The 7675-nt window shown below is 59.9% G+C and overlaps 2 non-coding genes and 1 pseudogene across 2 annotated transcripts in view; all 3 read right to left on the reverse strand.

Moving 5' to 3' along the window:
- Nucleotides 1-2549, reverse strand: part of LOC145275127 (large subunit ribosomal RNA) — a 5730-nt gene extending 3181 nt beyond the window's left edge. The window contains exon 1 of the ribosomal RNA XR_013867060.1: nt 1-2549. This exon is cut by the window's left edge and continues 3181 nt beyond it. This is a non-coding gene — a ribosomal RNA (large subunit ribosomal RNA).
- A 597-nt stretch (nt 2550-3146) lies between these two features.
- Nucleotides 3147-3304, reverse strand: LOC145275128 (5.8S ribosomal RNA). The gene has a single exon (XR_013867061.1). It is a non-coding gene; the product is annotated as a 5.8S ribosomal RNA (ribosomal RNA).
- A 395-nt stretch (nt 3305-3699) lies between these two features.
- On the reverse strand, nt 3700-6070 carry LOC145275131 (small subunit ribosomal RNA; annotated as a pseudogene).
- Nucleotides 6071-7675: the final 1605 nt, after the last annotated feature.

Here is a 7675-nt window from a genome sequence, read left to right on the forward strand (position 1 = left end):
TCATCGCTCCTCGCCGCGACGGTCCGGCATCGGTCCGTCGCTCCAGCGCCATCCATTTTCGGGGCCGGTCGATTCGGCAGGTGAGTTGTTACACACTCCTTAGCGGATTCCGACTTCCGTGGCCACCGTCCTGCTGTCTATATCGACCGACACCCTTTCGGGGATCTCATGGGCGTCGCGTTAGGCACCTTAGCCGGACGTTTGGTTCATCCCACAGCGCCAGTTCTGCTTACCAAAAGTGGCCCACTTGGCACTCGCATTCGAGGTGACCAACCGCCCAGCGAAGCGTGCTGGCGGCGGCGGCCGGATGGGTCGGCTCCGTCGTTCGGGAGAGTCGGCCCGTTCCACCCGTTCCGAGTTCGAGAGTAGGTCGAGGCCGTGAACGGCCCCGGGGCCTCCAATCGTTCGCTTTACCGGATGGAATTGCGACGATCGAGCGCCAGCTATCCTGAGGGAAACTTCGGAGGGAACCAGCTACTAGACGGCTCGATTGGTCTTTCGCCCCTACACCCGGTTCCGACGATCGATTTGCACGTCAGAGGCGCTTCGGACTTCCACCAGAGTTTCCTCTGGCTTCATCCCGACCGGGCGTGGATCGCCATCTTTCGGGTCCCTGGTCGCTCGCTACGCCAGAGTCGGCCGAGTCGTACTCGGAAAAAAGGGGAAACCGACCCGGGGGTGATGCGCCCGCGCGCAGCGCCTAAACTCGACGACAAAATAGGACTAGTTCAAGCCGCGGGGATCTCACCGATGGGCGGAAGGAGGATATGGAAGCTGGCGCCCGGCAATTCCCCTTTTTGGATGATGCGCCGGTCCCCTCTCGGGGAGGAGGGAAAAACAACCGCACGTCAGCCACGAGCCTTCCCTCTCCTATCTCTCTCGGGAAGAGAGAAAAAAGGAAAAGTTGCGGGCACCGCAGCAGCGACGGCGGAAGGCCGAAAACGCCGCGCCGGCGGGATCGGGCACGGCTCGGAGGCGGGTGAGGCGAGGAGAAGACGACGGCACGAGACCGACGACACCCCCCCGACGACCCCCGGACGACTTTGCCACGACACCTCTCCCGATCGACGCCCTCCTACACGCTCTCTCGCTTTCGCTTCGCCTTCGGGGTTAGTCAGAGGTGGCCCCTACGACCTCGCGAACGGCCAGGACTCCTCGGTCCGTGTTTCAAGACGGGTCGGGTGGGTTGCCGATGCACGTCGCTGACCCGGGGTGGCGGGCGGCTCGAGTAAAAAAGCGTCGCCGAGCGACCTCTCCGGAAACGGAAACGGGCGCGGGCGGGGTTGCCCCCGACAAGAACCCGAAACGTCGGCGAGGTGCGTGACGGCGAGGCCGCGCCAGTCCTATCCCGCCTCTCATCGCGCACGCGCCCGAGACGGTGGGGCGCCTAAGGAGCGACACACAGAGTGCGTCGCCCGCACGCGACTTCCGGCGGGATCAAAACGGACCGGCTCGCCACGTGTAACGGATCGTGTCAGATTTCCTCCGTTCCCGGCAGAAAGGGGCAGTTACGTTCGCGGGCCCGACGGCCGGTGGCCCCCGACTTCACAAGGTGGGAAGACGGGGGTTTTCAGGGTGATGAAACGCCTGCCGCCTACGGAAAAAAACCCGCGTGTTCGACCTGCACGCCGGGAACGGGTCGCGACGACGGACCGGAGGGGAAGTGCGTCCGGTGCCGGCCGCGCGGAGGTCGCGCCGAAGCGCCCGCGCCATGATTACGCCGAGCGATGATGAAGGGGACGGGTGCAGCGGAGTCGCGCGCGGAGGGAGCAGGAGGAAAGAAGAAGCGGCGGCGACGGATGCGGCGGGTTAGGGCCCGGCGGCAGCAGCGATCGAGAGGACGAGTCCCCTCCGTCGCAGCCAACCGACGCAGCCACCTACCGACGCCGCGGTCGTCACCACGTTTCCCTTCCCGCTATCCACGCGGCCCGTCTCCTTCGTCGGCGACGCGGGCACAAAAGCTGGAACCGCGGGGAACGAGTCCCCCGCGGACACGACGAACGACGACCTGTGCCGCGACGGCCTCTCTTTCAAGAACACACATCGAGTTTGGGCTCGAGCCTAGGCAGCACCGGACTGAGTCCCCCCGCGATCGCGGTGAGCGGTCCCACCCGTTTACCCCTGGGCGGTTTCACGTTCTCTTGAACTCTCTCTCCAAAGTTCTTTTCAACTTTCCCTCACGGTACTTGTCGACTATCGGACTCGTCCCGGTATTTAGCCTTGGATGGAGCTTACCACCCGATTTGGGCTGCGTTCCCAAGCAACCCGACTCTCGGATCGAAGGCCGTCGCTCGCCGTCCGCACCGAATGGGCCTGGCACCCGCCGCGGGCGGCCCCGATCGAGGGAACTCCGAACTATGCGAGACGAAAACGAACGGCTGCCTTCGACCCATGCGCCACACGTCCCGAAGCCTTTTACTTGCGACGGGATTCGGCGTTGGGCTTCTCCCGGTTCACTCGCCGTTACTAAGGGAATCCCGGTTGGTTTCTTTTCCTCCGCTTAGCGATATGCTTAAGTTCAGCGGGTCGTCTCGTCCGAGCCGAGGGCGGCGGTTTTTAGTAGAGTGTGGTGTTTGGAGGAGAGGAATCTCGATCGGTACCCTCCGTGTGACGACGGCTGGCCGATATAGCGCCCGTCCGACCGAAAATGAAGAAGCCAACAATTAAAAAAAAGCCTGGGTCCTCCCCATCCGACGTTGCCTACGACGCGGCCACCTTTTTACGGTGCGACGGCCGTGCTCGTCGCGCTGCTCGAGGCGTCGCTGAGAGACACCTTCATGAGGCAGAGAGCGAGACGAGCAGGCGGCGCTTACGTCGGCAGTCGGTTAGGTCGGTGCTTTTTTTTTTGTTTTGTTCTCCCTTCGGCTGCTTTCGGACAGACTCCTCCTGCTCCTCCTCCACAGTGTTTCTTCACGCGGTCGAAAAAGGGGAAAAGACTCCGCGGTCTGCCAGCGGGAGACGAAGGAGGAGGCCGGAGAGGGTTTTAAAAAAAAAAAAGACATTGAAAGGAGTCAATTCTTTTTTTATTTTTTCTTCCCCCTCGTCACTCGCTCCTGCGACGTCCCGGTTACCACCGTGCCGAGGACCGGGCGGGCACGGGGACGGCAAGATGTCGTTTCGTTAACGGAGAAAGACATGTAACGTTCCGCCTCTCGACCGGACGTGGCCCCGAGACAAGGGATCTCGGGGCCGCAATGTGCGTTCGAGGTGTCGATGTTCACTGAGTCCTGCAATTCGCATCAGTTCTCGCGGCTGGCCGCGCTCTTCATCGACGGACGAGCCGAGTGATCCCCCGTCCAGGGTTCAGCACTTGGGTTTTTTTATATTAGTTTTTGTTTATATAGATTTAGTAGTGTGCGAGGAGGTCTGTGCGAGGAGGCGTGACGGCATTGCAATGTCGCGAGTAGTTTGTTTTTAGCTAGCGGCGGTGGCACAGCGGCTGCAAAAAAACAAAAAACGATAAAGCGGCGACAAGGCAAAGAAGAAGCGGCCATCACTTGCGGTGGGCGAAAAAACAAACAGGTGGTAAGACGCGGAAGCAAGCAAGAAGAGCTGGGGCTTTAAAAACCTCCGCGTCACCACAAATCTATCTCTCGCTCCGCCTTTTATAGGTTTGTTTGCGCGCATTCGAGGCGTTGACGCCGACAGACAGAGGAGGTAGGCCGGAAAACAACAAACCAGTCTCGAACGGGAAAACGGTAATGATCCTTCCGCAGGTTCACCTACGGAAACCTTGTTACGACTTTTACTTCCTCTAAACGATCGGGTTCGGTCGTCTTCTCCAGGCATCGAACGCCGAGGCGTAGATGCACGAGTGTCGTGACGGACACGTCGCGCACTGCCCGGCGGCGTCGTCGGCCAGATCCGAGGACCTCACCGGACCGTTCGATCGGTAGTAGCGACGGGCGGTGTGTACAAAGGGCAGGGACGTGATCGACGCGGGCTGTTGACCCGCGCCTACCGGGAATTCCTCGTTCACGGGGTTGGTTACAGGCCCCGATCCCTATCACGGGAGGTGGTTCAGAGGTTTCCCAACCCTCTCGGGCCGGGGCGAAGTCCCCGCTGATACCTCCAGTGTAGCGCGCGTGCGGCCCCGGACATCTAAGGGCATCACAGACCTGTTATCGCTCCGCCTCGTGTGGCTTTCTGCCACCCGTCCCTCTAAGAAGTGCGTGAGAAAACCGACCCGGACCCGAGCGCCACGGAGGACGCCGAGCCCGCCGTAAAAATCACTGACATCGGCGCACTAGTTAGCAGGCCGGAGTCTCGTTCGTTATCGGAATCAACCAGACGGATCGCTCCACCAACTAAGAACGGCCATGCACCACCACCCACCGAATCGAGAAAGAGCTATCGATCTGTCAATCCTACCGGTGTCCGGACCGGGTGAGTTTTCCCGTGTTGAGTCAAATTAAGCCGCAGGCTCCACTCCTGGTGGTGCCCTTCCGTCAATTCCTTTAAGTTTCAGCTTTGCAACCATACTCCCCCCGGAACCGAACTCTGGTTTCCCGCAGGCTACCCGCCGGGTCATGGAAGCGAACGCCGGCGGATCGCCGGTCGGCATCGTTTACGGTCGGAACTACGACGGTATCTGATCGTCTTCGAACCTCCGACTTTCGCTCTTGATCGAGGAAAAACGTGCTTGCCACACGCCATCGCTGCAGTTCGTCTTGCGACGATCCAAGAATTTCACCTCTAACGTCGCAATACGAGTGGCCCCGACCGCTCCCTTCGATCATTGCCTCGCCGTAGACGGAGACCGACAGACGTAGACGAGGCCCTCTTCCATCATTCCATGCTTATCGTATGCAAGCTTGAACAGCCCGCTCTGAGCACTCTAATTTTTTCAAAGTGAACGTACCGGCCCGCCGCGGACACTCGGTTAAGAGCACCCTTGGGAGAAACCGCCGACCGCAACACGCGCGCAGACAAGACACGAAGCAGGGACTCGGAGCGGACCGGGGGGTTCAAAAAAAAGAGGAACGCGCGGAAAGGGAGAGGGAGAGAAGCGCGGGGGTCAGAGTGCGGGGATGCGAATGAACGCACCCAAACACACACACGTAGCACCCCCCCGTTAGACTACTCCCGGAACCGAACCGACGACCACTTGTTTTTTTTTTCCCGGATCCCGATCACGACCTCCTCGTCCACCTCGCCGGCAGGACCGCGTGGCGGGTATGCTAGCGGTTGACACCGGCGGAAAGGGCCGGGAATGCGAACGGACGACCAAAGTCAACGACGGACGATGGCGCCGCCGCCCCGGGGCCGCTTGCGCGACCACGAACCCGAGTTCGGACTACGAGCTTTTTAACCGCAACAACTTTAATATACGCTACCGGAGCTGGAATTACCGCGGCTGCTGGCACCAGACTTGCCCTCCGGTTGGTCCTCGTTAACGGATTTGAAGTGTACTCATTCCGATCGCGGGGCCTCGACAGAGTCCCGCGTCGTTATTTTTCGTCACTACCTCCCCCGTGCCGGGAGTGGGTAATTTGCGCGCCTGCTGCCTTCCTTGGATGTGGTAGCCGTTTCGCATGCTCCCTCTCCGGAATCGAACCCCGATTCCCCGTTACCCGTAGTAACCACGGTAGGCACTTAACCGACCGTCGACAGTTGATAGGGCGGACCCTCGAGAGACCCGTCGCCGGGCGTGAAAGCTCGTGCGATCGACCAGTGAGTTATCCAGAGTCACCAAAGCGGAGCGCGCCGCCCTATGAGCCCCGCCACCGAACGGACCCGCGAGCGGGAACGCCGACGACGGGAGGACGGAATGACGCGCATCGGTCTCAGTCTAATATGTAGCGCCGCGACCCGGAACGGCCGACGCGGGTGCCAGCGCGCGAGGCGTGGCGACGACGGCGCGCCGACCGATCGCGGCCTGTGTCACATGTATTAGCTCTAGAATTGCCACAGTTATCCATCGCCTCCGAGGAGGAATACGGTCCCGAGGATTAGGTCCGGTTCCTGAGCCATTCGCGGTTTCGCCCGTTCTAATGCGTGGCGTGAACTTACACTTGCATGGCTTAAGCTTTGAGACAAGCATATGACTACTGGCAGGATCAACCAGGTATCGTTGGAATTTGGGACTTTGTTTCGACAGAACGACAGACCGACCGACCGACCGACCGACATAAGACAGACAACTACAACGACGGGCACGTGTTTATTTATTTTTCGAGGGGGTTCGCCGTCAGTAGAAGCGCGCTGCCCGCGCTGATGGCCTCTTTTTTGTTTCTCCCCTGACTTGGACCGAGACCGAGACTCAAAGAACGAAAGCGACCAACGTCGACAACAACAACGACAACGGCACCCTTGACAGCGATACATACGACAAACGACAAGCAGCACGACGGCAGTGCACACGGACATCGAGGGTCAAGGTGCAGACTGAACTCGCCGAGGTCGTCGTCATCGTGGTCGCCATCGATTCCGTCTCGTCGTCGTCGTCGTCAACGTCCACGTCACAGCCGGCCGAGAAGAGAGAACAGACGACAGCGTCGACAACAACAACATCGACAACGGCACCCTTGACAGCGATACATACGACAAACGACAAACAGCACGACGGCAGTGCACACGGACATCGGAGGTCAAGGTGCAGACTGGAATCGTCGAGGTCGTCGTCATCGTGGTCGCCATCGATGCCGTCTCGTCGTCGTCGTCGTCGTCTTCGTCGTCGTCGTCGTCGTCATCAACGTACCAACCGACCGAGACGAGAGAGCAAGCAACAACGTCGACAACAACAACGACAACGGCACCCTTGACAGCGATACATACGACAAACGACAAACAGCACGACGGCAGTGCACACGGACATCGGAGGTCAAGGTGCAGACTGAACTCGTCGAGGTCGTCGTCATCGTGGTCGCCATCGATGCCGTCTCGTCGTCGTCGTCGTCTCCGTCGTCGTCGTCGTCGTCGCCAACGTCAACGTCAACATCACAGCCGTCATCGGGGAGGAGCTGGACCAGGGCAGCGGCGGCGTAAATTTTCCCGTCACCTTCGTCGTCGCCTTCGTCGACCGACCGACCGACCGGCGTCGTGTTCGTGCTCGGAAAACCGAGGAGAGACAACGTGCACATGGCGCGTTCTCGCAAGCGGCTCCTCGGTCCGATTTTTTTGGGCGGCTTTTTCGAGCTTTTTTTTTTTTCTCACCCTTTCGTCCGTGCGACGGCGAACGTTAGGGGAAAAAAAAAAAAAAAAAAACGACAACAACGCGGCGGACCGGGCGAACAACATCGTCGACACACACGACATTGACGACCGGTCCCCCTTTTCACAATCGCATCGAGATAAAAACGAACGAGTCCGATTCGAGCACCGAGTCGCGAGCGGGAGGACTGTCGGTGCAAGTATCGATCACTGACGTGAGCGCTTCGCCGGACAGAGGATGGCTCATCCGGCAGCCGTGCAAATCGACGGTATGGGAAGAACGAACAAGAAGAGCAACGACTTGATCGGCGGCTTGGGAACTGCGGACGGTGAAAACGGGTTAATCGACTGCGACCACGACTGCTCGATCGATCTTCTTTGGCGCTAACAAAGGTGGGAGGTGGCGCAAGAAGGGACTAGCGCTATCACCGTCCACGTATCAGAAGATGCGGCGGCAGACGTCGACGCTTATGCGTTGTCGGACGAGAAGTCGCTGCAGCACGTGTACCGCGAGCGGGACGTC

Source organism: Euprymna scolopes, unplaced genomic scaffold (assembly GCF_053919585.1).
Source record: "Euprymna scolopes isolate OS-2025 unplaced genomic scaffold, ASM5391958v1 sca605, whole genome shotgun sequence".
In the NCBI taxonomy this organism is placed as follows: domain Eukaryota; kingdom Metazoa; phylum Mollusca; class Cephalopoda; order Sepiida; family Sepiolidae; genus Euprymna; species Euprymna scolopes.